At 39.8% G+C, this 15,589-nt stretch overlaps 1 protein-coding gene and 1 non-coding gene across 7 annotated transcripts in view; both read right to left on the minus strand.

Annotated features, from left to right (window-relative positions):
• The window catches only part of FUT8 (fucosyltransferase 8), a 301,772-nt gene that overhangs the window by 263,049 nt on the left and 23,134 nt on the right, over window positions 1-15,589 (minus strand). The gene's annotated exons all lie outside the window — the stretch shown is intronic.
• LOC133751745 (U6 spliceosomal RNA) lies at window positions 8,194-8,300 on the minus strand. The gene has a single exon (XR_009864844.1). It is a non-coding gene; the product is annotated as a U6 spliceosomal RNA (small nuclear RNA).

The following is a 15,589-nucleotide window of genomic DNA, read 5'->3' on the forward strand; positions in this document are numbered from 1 at the left end:
GTGCCAGAATCTAAGGAAAATGTTCAAACAATGGAAAGGAGTGGGTGTTTGACACAATGAATAGGATCGGCCCAGACTGAGTTCAAGGTTCCTGGCTTTGGCCTGACCAAGCCCTGGCAGCTGTGAGCATTTAGAGAGTAAAATTAGCCAATGGTCGGGGTGGGGGTAGGTGTATGTGTATGTGTATGTGTATGTGTATGTGTATGTGTAGAGCTTTCAAATGAAAATAAAGAACTAAAATATTTGTAAAGAAACAATAACGCAAATATGTCTCAAGAAAAGTCAGTCTGAACAGCCAAATGTGGGATAATCTGAGAATCAGAATTAATAGTAATAACAATAGCACTGAGTAAAGTTAAGAACCCATGGGAAGCATGGATCAATAAATTAAAGGAGAAATTCGGGCCCAGCGTTGTGGTGCAACAGGTAAAAGCCCTGGCCTGAAGCGCCAGCATCCCATATGGGCACCAGTTCTAGTCCCGACTGCTCCTCTTCCAATCCAGCTCTCTGCTATGGCCTGGGAAAGCAGTGTAAGATGGCCCAGGTCCTTGGGCCCCTGCACCCACGTGGGAGACCCGGAAGAAGCTCCTGGCTCCCAGCTTCGGCTCGGCGCAGCTCCGGCCGTTGCAGTCATCTGGGGAGTGAACCATCAGACGGAAGACTCTCTCTCTCTGCCTCTCCTCTCTCTGTGTAACTCTAACTTTCAAAGATAAATAAATCTTTAAAAAAAAAAAAAGTGTTCTCTTTTACTGTATTATTTGGTCAGTTGTAGAAATTTAAAGAAGGCAGACTAAATGAGTAATTTTTAACAAATATATAGATTAAATGAATAAAGTCTATATATTAATGCCTTGTTATTTCAAGAGACAAACATTTCATAATTTGGCACTGAAGTTTTTAGAGGATCAAGTCTGTAATTTTTAAAGATTTATTAAAATTTATTTATTTGAAAGATAGAGTTAAAAAGAAGGAAAGACTGAGAGACAAAGAGCTTCCATCCACTAGTTCACTCCCCAAATGGCCACAAAGCCAGGGCTGGACCAGGCAGAAGCCAGGAGCTTCATCCAGGTCTCCCCCTTGGGAGGCAGAGGCCGAAGCACTTAAGCCATCCTCTACTGCTTTCCCAAACACATCAGCAGAAAGTTAAACCAGAAGCAGATCAACCAGGGTATGAGCAGGTATCCACATGGGATGCTGGCATTGCAGAAAGCAACTTAACCCACTACACCACAACACTGGCTCTAAGTCTAACTTTAATAAAGTCTATCAATTAATTCCTTTGGCTACTTCTAGAGACTATCAAACATTTTCTAATACTAAAGTTTTAGAGTATTCATGTTTGTAACTTTTCAAATAGTTCAGAAAAATAATATGTATATAAGTATACATAGATTTCAAAATGTTTGTGAACCAAAGAAATCCTATCTTTTAAATCCATTTTCCATTAGCTTTTTATGAGAAAAAAAATTTTTAATGTGGTAAAACTAACATTTGAGGAACCAGATGAAAGAGAATTCTTTGTACAATTTATTCAAGTGTTAAGTTATTTTAGAAAAATAAACTTTTTAAAAAACTTTAAGGGTCAACAGGGTTTGAGGTGGTGTTGTGGTACAATGGGATAAGCCACCAGCAATCATGCTGGCATCCCATGTGATCACCAGTTCAAGTTCAAGCTGCTCTAATTCCATTCCAGCTTCCTGCTAATGTGCCTGCGAAGCCAGCAGTAGATGGCTCAAATGCTTATGCCCCTGCCAGCCATGGGAGAAACCGAGATGGCTTCAGCCTCACCCAGCCCCAGCCATTTAGGGAGTGAACCAGCAGATGGAAGATCTCTTTCTGTAACTCTTTCAAATACATAAATAAGTAAATAAAATAAATCCTTTTATTTAAAAAAAATTTATAGAGTAATATTTTGAAATTGGGACAGGTCCAGGTGAAGACAGAGAAGATTCTGCTGGACTTCAGGCTCCAAAATTGTACAGCAAACAAAAGTAGGGCCTAGAACCACATCCATCAATGTCTGCTTTTTATCTTTACTCATCATTCCCAAACCCAGTCAGTGATGCCACAGGATTCATACTCAATGAACATGAACCCATATGTAGATAAAAACCAGCTATGATAATCTGCAAAAGAAAACAAACTATTCAGAAATAAATCTTAAAGATAAACTTATTGCTTTAAAACACCTTGTCTTTAACACATTTCTAAAACATAAAAATCTGATTTCTACTAAAATCTTAAACAGAACCCCAATGCAGAAAAACAAAAGTTGAGTGACTGCTCTAATTTAAATAAGGATGAGACAAGAGTTTGGAACCGCTCAACTTGTCTTCCTTCAGCATCAAAACTCCAACACCAAAAAGCTGCTGCTTGTGCCAATGTCTTGAAGTGCTTCCTTTACATTTTCCTCTAATAGTTTCCATGTAAATACATGTGGATACTTGATCCATTTTGAATGAATTTTTGTAGAGGATAAGAGTATGGGGGCAGAGGCTTCAATCTTTTAAATAAGGACATCTGGTTTTTCCCAGCACCGTCAAGAACAGAATATGTTCTCCAGGGTATGTTTTTAGCTACTTTTCTACAGTAAGTTGGCTAGAGATGTACAGAATCATTTTTCAGGTTCCTATTATGTTCCGCTGGTCTGTGTTTCTGTTTTTATTCCAATACCATGCTGTTTTGGTTACCACAGCTCTACAGTATGTCATGAAATCTGCTATTGTGATACCTCCATCTTTGTTCCTTTGTTAAAGATTGCTTTGGCTATTCAGGGCCTTTGATGTTTCCATATGAATCTTTTATAGAAATAATTCTATACACATCTTAATGAATTACTTATTTATACAAAAAGGCAAAGCAATAGAGAAAAATAAGGAGAGACACAAAAAGATCTTCCATCTTTTGATCTGCTCCCCAAATGGCCCCAATAGTCACATCTGAGCTAAGCCAAACCCAGGAGCCAGGAACTCCTTGCTAGTCTCCTATGTGGGTGGCACGAGCCCAAGCACTTGGACCATCTTCTGTTGCTTTACCAGGCTCATCAGTAGGGAGCTGGATTGGAAGCACAGTAGCCAGGAATTCAATAAACACACTGAAACGGGATGCCAGCATTCCAAGTGGCAGCTTAACCTGCTGCACCACAATGCTGGGTCCTCCATGTGAATTTTAACACTGCTTTTTCTATGAAGAATGTCATTGGTATTTTGATGGGGATTGTAGGGATTGTGTTCCATCTGTAAATTGCTTTGGGTAACAGGGGACATTTTCAGAAAACTAATTCTTCCAATTCATGAATATAGGAGGTCTTTCCATTTTTTGTGTGTCTTGTTCAATTTCTTTCACAAGTCTTTTGTAATTTTCATTTTTTATAATTACATATTTTGTCATTTTCATTGTAATTTTGCATTCTTGGTTAATTTATTCAAAAGTATTTTATATTTTTATAAATAATGTGAAAGGGATTGCTCTTACAATTTCTTTCTTGGTAAATTTGTTATTGATTTCTGCATGTTAATTTTGTATCCTGTAACTTTACTAACTCATTTATCAGTTCTAACAGACTCTTGGTGGAGTCTTTCAGTTTATATTGAGCTGTATCATCTGAAAACAGGGATAATTTAAATTCTTCCTTTCCCATCCATATGCCTTTTAGTTTCTCTCTTGCCTAATTATTCTTGCTAAAACTTCCAGCACTATATTGAATAAAAGTGATAAGACTGGACATCCTGTCTAGTTCCAGATCACAGGGGAAATGCTTTCAGCTTTTCACCATTCAACATGAAGTTGGCTGTGGGTTTGTCTTTTATGGCCAAAATGTTGAGGTATGTTCCTTTTACATCTAAGTTGTTCATGAACGGGTGTTGAATTCCATCAAATGCTTTTCTGCACCTATTGAGATGATCATGATTTTTTCCATTCTATTAACATGATGTATTACAATTATTGATTTCCAAGGGTTGAACCATACTTGCATCCTTGGGATAAATCCCACTTTGTCAGGGTAAATATTTTTGAAGTATTGTTGGATTTGATTTGTTAGTATTACCTTGAGAGTTTCGGTATCTATGTTTATCAGCAATTTTGGCCTATAGTTTTCTAATTTCATTGTGTCTTTATCTGGTTTTAGAATCATGGTAATGCTGGCTTCACAGAATGATTTTGTAAGGGTTCCTTTCCTTCCATTTTTTAGAATAGTTTCAGAAGAATTAGTGTTAATTCTTCCTCCAAGTTTGGTAGGATGGGCCAGCTTGTGGCACAGCAAGTTAAACCACTGTTTGTGATGCCAGCATCCTACATGGGAATGCCAGTTCAAATCCTGGCTACTCCACTTCTGATCCAGCTTCCCGTGAATGTACCCAGGAAGGTAGCAGAAGATGGCCCATGTGCTCCGCCCCTGTCCCGACATGAGAGACCAGGATGGAGTTCCTGGCTCATAGCTTCAGTCTGGCCTATACCTGGCTGTTGGGGTCATTTGGGAACCAGCAGATAGAAGACTAGCAAATGGGCCAGCGCCACGGCTCAATAGGCTAATCCTCCGCCTTGCGGCGCCGGCACACCAGGTTCTAGTCCCGGTGGGGGCTCCGGATTCTGTCCCGGTTGCCCCTCTTCCAGGCCAGCTCTCTGCTGTGGCCAGGGAGTGCAGTGGAGGATGGCCCAAGTGCTTGGGCCCTGCACCCCATGGGAGACCAGGAGAAGCACCTGGCTCCTGCCATCGGATCAGCGCAGTGCGCCGGCCGCAGCAGCCATTGGAGGGTAAACCAACGGCAAAGGAAGACCTTTCTCTCTGTCTCTCTCTCTCACTGTCCACTCTGCCTGTCAAAAAAAAAAAAAAAAAAAAAAAAAAAGGCCAGCGCCATGGCTCAACAGGCTAATCCTCCGCCTTGCGGCGCCGGCACACCGGGTTCTAGTCCCGGTTGGGGTGCCGAATTCTATCCCGGTTGCCCCTCTTCCAGGCCAGCTCTCTGCTATGGCTCGGGAAGGCAGTGGAGGATGGCCCAAGTTCTTGGGCCCTGCACCCGCATGGGAGACCAGGAGAAGCACCTGGCTCCAAGCTTCGGATCGGCGTGATGCGCTGGCTGCAGCGGCCATTGGAGGGTGATCCAACGGCAAAAAGGAAGACCTTTCTCTCTGTCTCTCTCACTATCCACTCTGCTTGTCAAAAAAAAAAAAAAAAAAGCAGTAATAAAATTAGGATGTTTAAAAAAAAAAAGAAGAAGACTAGCAAATGGAAGATATTCATAGTGTCTCTCTCTCTCTCTCTCTCTCATGCTCCATGCTCCATCTTCCATAAATGTAAAAAAAAAAAAAAAATCTTTAAAAAAAAAGGTTTGTAGAAGTAGCAGTGAAGCCATCTGGTCATGATTTTCTTGGCTGGGAGACTTTTGATTACTGATTTAAGTTCATTACTTGTTATTGGTTAGCTTTCAAAAGTCCTCATGGTCTATTTTTGGCAAGTTATATCTACCAATCCAGAAATCTATCCATTTCTTTAGTTTTTCCAACATGTTGGAATACAGGTGTTATAATAGTCCTAATAATCTTTCTATTTCTGTTGTATCAGCTGTACTATCTCCTTTTTCATCTCCAATTTTACTGAATTGGGTAAGACCCTAAAATCACAAGCAACTAAAGTAAAATCAGCCAACTGGGATTTTACTAAACTAAGGAGCTTCTGTCCAGCAAACAATCCACAGAGTAAGGTGACAACCAACAGAATAGGAGAAAATATTGGCAAACTATTCATCTGACAAAGGATTAATATCCAGAATAGTTAAAGAAATCAAGGCCGGTGCCATCCTCCCCATGTGGCGCCGGCATCCCATAAGGGCGCCGGGTTCTAGTCCCAGTGGCTCCTCTTCAGTCCAGCTCTCTGCTGTGGCCCCGGAGTGCAGTGGAGGATGGTCCAAGTGCTTGGGCTTCTGCACCCGCATGGGAGACCAGGAGAAGCACCTGGCTCCTGGCTTCAGATTGGCGCAGTGCGCCAGCCATAGCAGCCATTTGGGGGGCGAACCAATGGAAGGAAGACCTTTCTCTCTGTCTAACTCTACCTGTCCAAAAATTAAATAAATAAAAAAATAAAAAAAACCTAACAACAAAGCAACAGTCAATCCAGTTAAAAAATGGAAAAATTATCTGAGTACATATTTTTCAGAAGAAGTACAAATGATCAACAAATATGTGAAAATAATGTTCAGTATCACTGGTCATCAGGAAAATGTGAATCAAAAACACAATAAAGTATCATCCCAATCTAATTACAATGGCCATTATAAAAAGGCAAAATAAAACATGCTGGTGAACATATAGAGAAAGGAAAACACTTACAGACTGCTGAGGTGAGTGCAAATGAGTACACCATTATGGAGAACCGTATGGAAGTTCCTCACAAAACTAAAAATAAATCTGTATGACCCAGCATCCCACTTCTTGGTAATATAGCCTAGAGAAATGGAATCAGCATAGGAAAAAGATATCTGTGCTTCCATTTCACGCCGTACTCTTCACAGCAGCCAAGATATGGAATCAACCTAGATGTCCATCGATAGATGAATGGATAAAGAAAGGGTACGTATGTGTGTGTCTGTGTGTGTGTATACACACACACACAATGTGTGTATATATATATATACACACACACAATGTACGTGTATATATATGTATGTATATATCTCTATATATACACACAAGGGATATTATATATACATATACAAGGGTTATTATTCAGCCACTAAAATGTGAAATCCTGATATCTGTAGCAAAGTAGATGAGCTGAATATCATTACATTAAGTGAAAGAAGCCAGACCCAGAAGGACAAATAAGATATGTTCCCTCTCATGTCAAAGTTAAAAAAGAAAACAATTTTATATGTGTACACACACACATTTCAATCTGAATTTAAAACAGTCACTACTTGAGGCAAGGAAAGGAAGAGGTGGGCAGTGGGGAAGATGTTGGATAATGGGTACCAAAACACAGTAAGGTGAGCATCCTGGGCTGTGGTGTTTTGTAGCACAGCAGAGTGACTATGGCTCACAATGATATGTAATTTTCTGTATAAAGAAATGCAACAGGATGGCGCCATGGCTCACTTGGCTAATCCTCTGCCTGCGGCACCGGCACCCCAGGTTCTAGTCTCAGTTGGGGCACCAGATTCTGTCCCGGTTGCTCCTCTTCCAGTCCAGCTCTCTGCTGTGGCCCGGTAGTGCAGTGGAGGATGGCCCAAGTGCTTGGGTCCTACACCTGCATGGGAGACCAGGAGGAAGCACCTGGCTCCTGGCTTCGGATCGGCGCAGCGCACTGGCTGCAGCGTGCCAGCCATAGCAGCCATTTGGGGGGGTGAACCAACAGAAAAGGAAGAACTCCCCCCCCCCCACTGTCTAACTCTGGCTGTCAAAAAAAAAAGAAATGCAACAGAGGGACTAGTAGGCTCCAAAAACAAAGAAGATAAGGAAATGAAAAGGCTCATTGCTTCAAATAGTCAGTTTAAGCTATGCCTAAGTGTTGAAATGCTGTATTGTACCCCTTTAAAAATTATACCTGAATCCAAAATTTTAAATATTTTAAATTCAAAACCTAATTGTTCAACATTTGAGAGCCTTGGGAGTACAATTTAAAGATTAAAAAATCTCTATATTAAAGCCTTTGTACCAGCTGCCACTGATTTAAAAAAAAAAAAAAAAATCTCTTCCTAAAATCCTTGACTCTGTTTTTTCTAAACTTTCAAATGATCTGAGGTGGGAGTTGTGGTACACTGGACTAAACTGCTACTTGGGGTGCCCACATCCCTTACTGGAGCACTGGTTAGAATCCTAGCACCTCCACTTCTGATCCAATTTCCTACCAATGCATTCTGGGAGGTAGCAGATGACAGCCTGAATGCTTGCACCCATACCACACATATGGGAGACCCAAACGGAGTTCTGGGCTCATGGCTTCAGCCTGGCCTACCCCTGGCAGTTGTCACCATTGGGGGGAGTGAACCAGCAGATGAAAGGTTCATTCTCTCTCTCTCTCTCTCTCCCCTTCCTTCCCTCCCTCCCTCTTCCTCTCCCTCTCTCTCTTCCTCTCTCCCTTTCTGCAGCTCTTTCAAATAAATAAATAAATAAATCCAAAAAAAAAAAAAAGCTAACACTTGCATGGACAGATGTTTGAGAACCACTGCTCTTAGAGCAACAAACTGATTTTAAAAAAAATATATGGAACACTGCACGAATTTGCATGTCATCCTTGCGCAGGGGCCATGCTAATCTTCTCTGTATCGTTCCAATTTTAGTACATGTGCTGCTGAAGCGAGCACAACAAACTTTTTCAGAAAACTTCCCTGAGAATCTATAAAATAAGAAAAATGAAATTAAAAAATTCACTGTCACTGTTAGCAATATAGCTTCTATTCAATTCAGTACCAGTAAAAGAAAAAAATTGTTAAACTGCCACTAAATACTGCTAATTATCTTAAAACATTATTTTCCCTCAATAATTGTCTTTTTCCAATATTAACAGGAAGAAATCCTAGAACTATTAAATTTTTTCTCATTGTGAATTTCTCTATTCCTGCTACATCATTAATGTTGAATGTTCAATGGGTTTAGATGCTATAGAACACACTGAATAGTTCAAAGAAGTAAATAAAACTGTCAACTCTGCTTATACTGGCATTCAGGACACAAGTATTACTAATTAGTACTGCTCGGAATAAAAATAATTCTAGGGGCAGGTATTTCAGAGTAGTGGATTAAGCCACCACTTGGGATGCCTATATTCCAAATTAGAGTGCTGATTCAAGTCCCAGCTCCTCCACTTCCAATCTAGCTTCCTATTAATGCATCCTGGGAGACAGCAGATAAAATGGCTCAAGCGCTCAAGCCCCTGGAATAACTTCTAATACCAATAACAAGGAAGCTGTATCAAAGACTAGTAAGGTCAACTTAATAGAACTAAGAACTCTCTTAAGTGGGTCCCACTGGTCAAAAATGGACAATTTGAACTTCATTAAGCATATTAACTACGAGAGATTAAAAGCCAAACATGCCTAAATTTAAATCCGTAAGTTCATAATGATCCTTAAATTAAAAAAAAAAAAAAAAGAAACCTTTAGAGGTTTAGAGAGAACAAACTGAAAACTGGTAAATAAAAATAATCAAGCACTTCCTTGTGAACTGTACTATTTAATAACCAAATAGTAGATGGGAGATGAGAGAGCTTTCTAAGGAAGCATACTAAGTAACATATAAAAAAGAAATCATTTAGAATATCACCATTTTGCAACCTCTAATGAATTAATGAATGTAAGCATCAAGTATCAGTGGTTGCTAATATCACCAGAAGAGTCATCCAGAAAATTAAGTGCCTCTTGCTAAAAACAACACCTCCTTATGATCTTGCCAAAGGACTCACATCTGATTCTCATGCAGCTTCTGGATCCACGGCATTCAGAGAACAGAGGAAAATGCCAAGTAACACCATTAGTATGCAATCAGCAGAATTCAATCTATAAGAAACTCTATCATGTCAAACGGCCCAGAGTTTCATGGCTAAACTGCAAGGAAATGAGAGCAGCGATCTGTAAATCATAAGGTTCAAAGACATCAAATTTTTAAAAATTAGGTAAGATTAAATTACATTGTCTAAGGATAAGCACTTAGATAATAAACTAGATTATCATAAGAACAAAAATAATGGGGGTCAACTATGGTGCAGCAGGTTAAAGCCATTACTTGGAATGCTCACATTCCAGCACGGGAATGCCAGTTCAGAGTCCTGGCTACTCAACTTCCAATCTAGCTTTCTGAATCAAAATCTATCTCTCTCTCTCCCTCTCTCTTCCCCTCTCCCTCCCTTTCTCCCCTCCCTCCCTCCTTCCTCCTCTCCTTCCCTTCTTCTCTTCCTCACTCTGCCATTCAAGAAGATGAAAAATAAACTTTTTGAAATTAAAATAATGGTTACTATTGGAGAGGAATGCATTTTTAATTGAGATATGGTACACGGAGAGTTTCTGGGGTAGCTGCAGAAATTCTTAACCTTTCTAGTGGTTACAATTGTTAAATAAATGTTAAATACATTTGTTTCGTGTTTATTTTATATTCATGTTATTTGATAACAAATAAAGCTTAAAAAAAAAGAATGAGGGGGCCCAGCACTGTGGTGTAGCAGGTTAAGCCACTGTCTGCAGCGCCAGCATCCCATATGGGCACCAGTTCAAGTTCCAGCTGCTCCACTTCTGATCCAGCTCTCTGTTAATGAGCCTGGGAAAGCAGCAGAAGATGGCCCAAGTGGTTAGGCCCCTGGACCCAAATCAGAGATCCAGAAGAAGCTCCTGTTCCGGGCTTTAGCCTGGTCCATCTCTGGCCATTGTAGCCATTTGGGAAGTGAACCAGTGGGTGGAAGATCTGTCTATCCCTCTCTCTCTGTAACTCTGACTTTCAAATAAATAAATCAGAAAAAGAAAGAATAAGAATGTTGGAGTCTGACATACATAGGTTAAATTCCAGCTCCTTGTGTGAGCCAGGCAAGTCCTCTATATGCTTGTTTCCTCATCAGTAAAATACAGAAAACAATGTGCCATATTATGAGCATAGTATAGCTAAAGTGTTTAACAAAATAACCACTGAACATTTTCAATAAAAATGATTATTGCTTATTCAAAAATATGAAGTTTGGAGCCAGCATTGTGGTGCAGAGGGTTAAGCTGCCACTTGGAACACCAGCATCCCATTTGGGTACCAGTTCAAGTCCCAGCTGCTCCACTTCTGATCCAATTCCCTGCTAATGCACTTGAGAAAGTAGTGGAATATGGCCCAATTGCTTGGGCCCATGTGGGAGACTTGGAAGAAGCTCCAGGCTCCCGACTTCAGCTTGACACGGCCCTGGGCATTGCAGCCATATGGGGAGTGAACCAGCACACGGACGATCTCTCTCTCTCTCTCTCTCTCTCTCTCTCTCTCTCTGTCTCTTCCTTCTCTATATATACAAAACTCTTTCAAATAAATAAAAAAAATCTTTTTTTTTAAATATGGCGTTTGGGACAGGTGTTGTGTTGCAGTGGCTTGAACTGTTATTTGGGATGCCCAAATCCTGTATCAGAGTACTGGTTTGAGTCCCAGCTGCTCTGACTCTGATCCATCTTCCTGTTAATTTGTCCTAGGGGACAACAGATGATGGCTCAAGTGTTTGGACCCTTGCCACCCATGTAGGAGACCCAAATGGAGTTCTGGGCTCCTGGCTTCAGCCCAGCCCAGTCCTGACCATTATGGGCACTTGGATAGTGAACCAGCAGATAAAATCTCTGTCTCTCACATTCTGTGTGTAATTCACTATGCCTTTCAAATAGATGAAAAAATAAACTTTTTCAAAGATGTGAAGTTTAAGGTGACCACTTAATTTTTTTTGCATAAAATGATTATGATGCTAATTCTTTAATATAAGAGATTTTCTGTGAATCAGTCACTTTTAAAATAAATTCTTGAAAGTTAAAAACAAATTTAACAGAGAAAATATCAGAGTTCTTAATAGGAGTATAAGTTTATTTAGCCAATTCTGAATATGTCTTAAGACATATTCAGGAGCCGGCGCCATGGCTCACTTGGTTAATCCTCCGCCTGCAGCGCTGGCATCTCATATGGGTGCCGGGTTCTAGTCCCGGCTGCTCCTCTTCCAGTCCAGCTCTCTACTGTGGTCCAGGGAGGCAGTGGAGGATGGCCCAAGTGCCTGAGCGCCTGGCTCCTGGCTTCAGATCCAAGCAGCACTGGCCATAGCGGCCATCTGGGGGGGTAAACCAATGGAAGGAAGACCTTTCTCTTTGTCTCTCCCTCTCACTGTCTAACTCTATCTGTCAAATAAAAAAAGAAAGAAAGAAAGAAAGAAAATCTAAAAAAAAAGACATATTCAGTTTGTATGATTTCCATTTTATGTTTTATATAACATACAGTAAAATGGACTATTTTAAGATGGGGTGGGAGTATACATTTCTATCAATTTCAATGCATGTATAAATTTGCATAACTGCCACCATACTCAGAATACAGAATAATGCTCATGCAATGTCTCCAGTCACATACTCTCCCTATTGATAACCCTGGTGTCTTAATCTGTTTTTGTGCTGTTATAAAAAGAATACACTGGCCTGGGTAATTTATAAAGAACAGAAATTATTTCTCACAATGTTGAAGGCCGGGAAGTCCAATATCAAGGCACCAGCATTCAATGTCTATTGAGGGTCTTTCTGCTGAACATTTTTTCACATGGTAGAAGGCGGAAAGGTAAAAGGGGACAAACACTTTGTCTTCACAGGGTAGAACAGAGCAAACCCACTTCCACAAGCCCTTTTGATAAAGGCATTCATTTATTCATGAGGGCAGAGACTTTGTAATCTAAACACCTCCCATTAGGCACTACCTCCCAACACTGCCAAATTATAGATCAAGCTTCAACATGAACTTCCGAAGGGGTTAAAAATATTCTAACAGGACCGGTGCAACAGCGTAGCGGATAAAGCCGCCGCCTGCAATGCCAGCATTCTATTTGGGTGCCAGTTTGAGACCCAGCTGCCCCACTTCTGTCTGTACCTGGGAAAGTAGCAGAGGATGGCCCAAGTACTTGGGCCCCTGTACCCACATGGGAGGCCCAGAAAAAGCTCCTGGCTTTAGCTGGCTCAGCCCTGGCCATTGCTGCCATTTGAGGAGTAAACCAATGGATGAAAGATCTCTCTACCTGTCTGTTTCTGCCTCTCTGTAACTCTACCTTTCAAATAAATAACATAAATCTTAAAAAAAAGAAAAACACTGCAACAATTGCACCAGGTAAGGAGCAATCTGACCTATATCACTATAGTTTTATACTTCTCATGACATCATATAAATGGAATCACGAGACACTTCTTTCACAAAGCACAATGCCTCTGAGATTCATGCAAGTTGATACATGTATCAGCTGTTCCTTCCTTTTTGTTACTGAGAAGTACTTCATTGCAATACCACAGTTTATCCATTCACACATTGACATTTGGGTTCTTTCCAGTTTCTGACAAGTATGAACAAAGCTATACCAGTTTCTGTGAAAACATAAGCTTCATTTTCTTGGTTAAAGATATAGGAATTGGACTGGTGGCTTACAAAGTAATTTTTAAGAAACTGTAAAACCATTATTTCAAGAAACTTTAAAAGTTTGCATTCCCATCAGTAATGTATGGAAGTTCCAGTTGCTCTACACCCTTGCCAGCTTGGTATTATCAAGGTTGGTCTGTTTTGTTTAACTATCCTAATTTGTATGTAATGGTACCTCATGATTTTAATTTGCATTTTCTACGGACTAGCGATGTTCATATATTCAGTTTTTTAAAAATATACTACATTAAGTTCTACTTGTCAAAGGACTATGTTTAACACTTTAGCATTCAGCCTGTTAATGGAATGAAATGCTTTTATAAATTAAACTAAGCTTGACATCTTTCTAGAATAATTTACAACCTAAGGATTTCAAATCGAACTCATAAGCAATAAGAGAAAGTTTATGCAAATATTTTCAATTCAATGGCTATAAAATGTACTCAAATAGATTCAATTTTTATTCAATTGAAATTTAACTTTTTAATAAAAAATGAGAAAACTGAGTAATTTCTCTTTCAAGTTCTTTCTTCTCATCTTTCCAAAAGCACTTTCTATAAATTAACCTTAATGTAACACTGTCACCCAACAAACAATTATTGAGGGCTTATTTTATGCTAGGTACTATACTAAACTTAACCACAAATGACATGATCTCAAGAAGTTTACACTATTCTAACTTTTTAAAATTTATTTTCTTAGTATTTATTTTTAATTTTTACTCTTTTTATTTTTAAGATTTAATTTATTTGAAAGGCAGAGTTACAGAGAGAGAAGCAGAGACAGAGAAGGAGAGATCTTACACCTTACACCCATGAGTTCACTCCCCAAATGGCCACAACAGCTAGGGCTAGCCGGAGCTGAAGGGTAGGAAGGAGCTTCATCACGGCCTCCTACAGGGTTGCAGGGGTCCAAGTACTTGGGCCATCTTCTGCTGCTTTCCCAGGCACATCAGCAAGAAGCTAGATTAGAAGTGGAGCAGCTGAGACTCAAACTGGCACCCATACGGGATGCCAGCATTGCAGGCAGCAGCTTTACCTGCTTGCCACAATGGGAAGTACCACACAATTCCACCTATTTACCACTGATCAGAACTTAGCCCCAAGGTCAATAAACCCAGCTGCAAGAGTATCCCAGAAACTGGGTCTTTCAGCAAGTGCTAATTATGTCTACTAAACCGAGAGCAGTAACAAAAAACAGATACTTGGAGAAAACTAGCAATCTCTGCCATAGGTAGTCAAAAGCAAGAAAGCTATAAGAGATGTGAAAGTGAACTTTTTTTTTTTCAAAGAAATCTTTTATTTGAAGAATACAGACTTCATGCATTTCATAGAACTTTCCTTTTCTAATCTCAAACTACAAAATGAATAGAATTAAATAGTCTTGGTGCATTACTTGAGAGAAGAGAGGAAATGGACAAAGAGGAGAAGGACCTTTAATCCTACTACTTAGGCTATTTCTTATTGTCTTTCTCCAAATTATTACAAAGTCCACATGAGAAGTAAAAGTATGATCCAAAACAAATTTGGCTCAAGCTGTGAAACCTTCTTACATATAAATGGATAACAGGGACATGTTAATTAAACAGGAAACACAAAACAGAGATAATTTGAAACCAAAGAAACAAAATCACTATCACTACACAAACTCTTCTACAAAAGTTACTTCCAAGACCAGAAATTCAATCAAAACTCCTCTTCTTTACTCCTACTCCATTACTTTGTATGTCTCTCCTTGCATCCATACGGCATATCTAATCTCATTCTACCTTCCTTGCTACTTCAAGGATTTTACTGTAATCATTATAGGTAATAACAAACAAATTATCATGAAGAATCAAAGTTTTCAAAAATCTTATAAAACTGGTTGGGACCTCAAATATTCTCACTTTACTGGGCAGAGCTAATGATATACGACAATATTCATTCACGTAGCCTCTAGCCTCAAGCAAATAAATTACAGGAGCCAGTTGTGTGGGTGGCACAGCATGTTAAAGGCTGCTTGCAACACCAACAACCTATATAGGAGCCCCAATTTGAGTCCCAGTTACTCTGCTTCTGATCAAGCTTCATGTTAATACACTTAGCAAAGTAGTGGGAGATGTCCTAAGAACTTGGGCTTCTGCCACCCACGTGGGAGACCTAGACTGAGTTCCAGGATCCTGGCTTCATTGTGGCCATTTGAGGAATGAACCAGCAAATGAAAGACTCCATGTGTGTGTGTGTGTCCCTCTCAGTGTCACTCTGCCTTTCAAATAAATAAAATAAATCTTTAAAAAAATAAACAGCATATTTAAGACATTAAGCGTTAGTTGATATATTTCAGAATCTTTCTTTAACACAGAACTGATAATAGAAATGGCCATAGTGGCAGTAGAAGATCAAATTAAGGCCAAACTGGGGCCAGTGCTGTGGCTTAGTGGGTAAAGCTGCCGCCTGCAGTGCTGGCATCCCATATGGACGCCAGTTGGAGACCCTGTTGCTCCACT

This window comes from Lepus europaeus, chromosome 22, assembly GCF_033115175.1.
Source record: "Lepus europaeus isolate LE1 chromosome 22, mLepTim1.pri, whole genome shotgun sequence".
NCBI classification, from domain to species: Eukaryota; Metazoa; Chordata; class Mammalia; order Lagomorpha; family Leporidae; genus Lepus; species Lepus europaeus.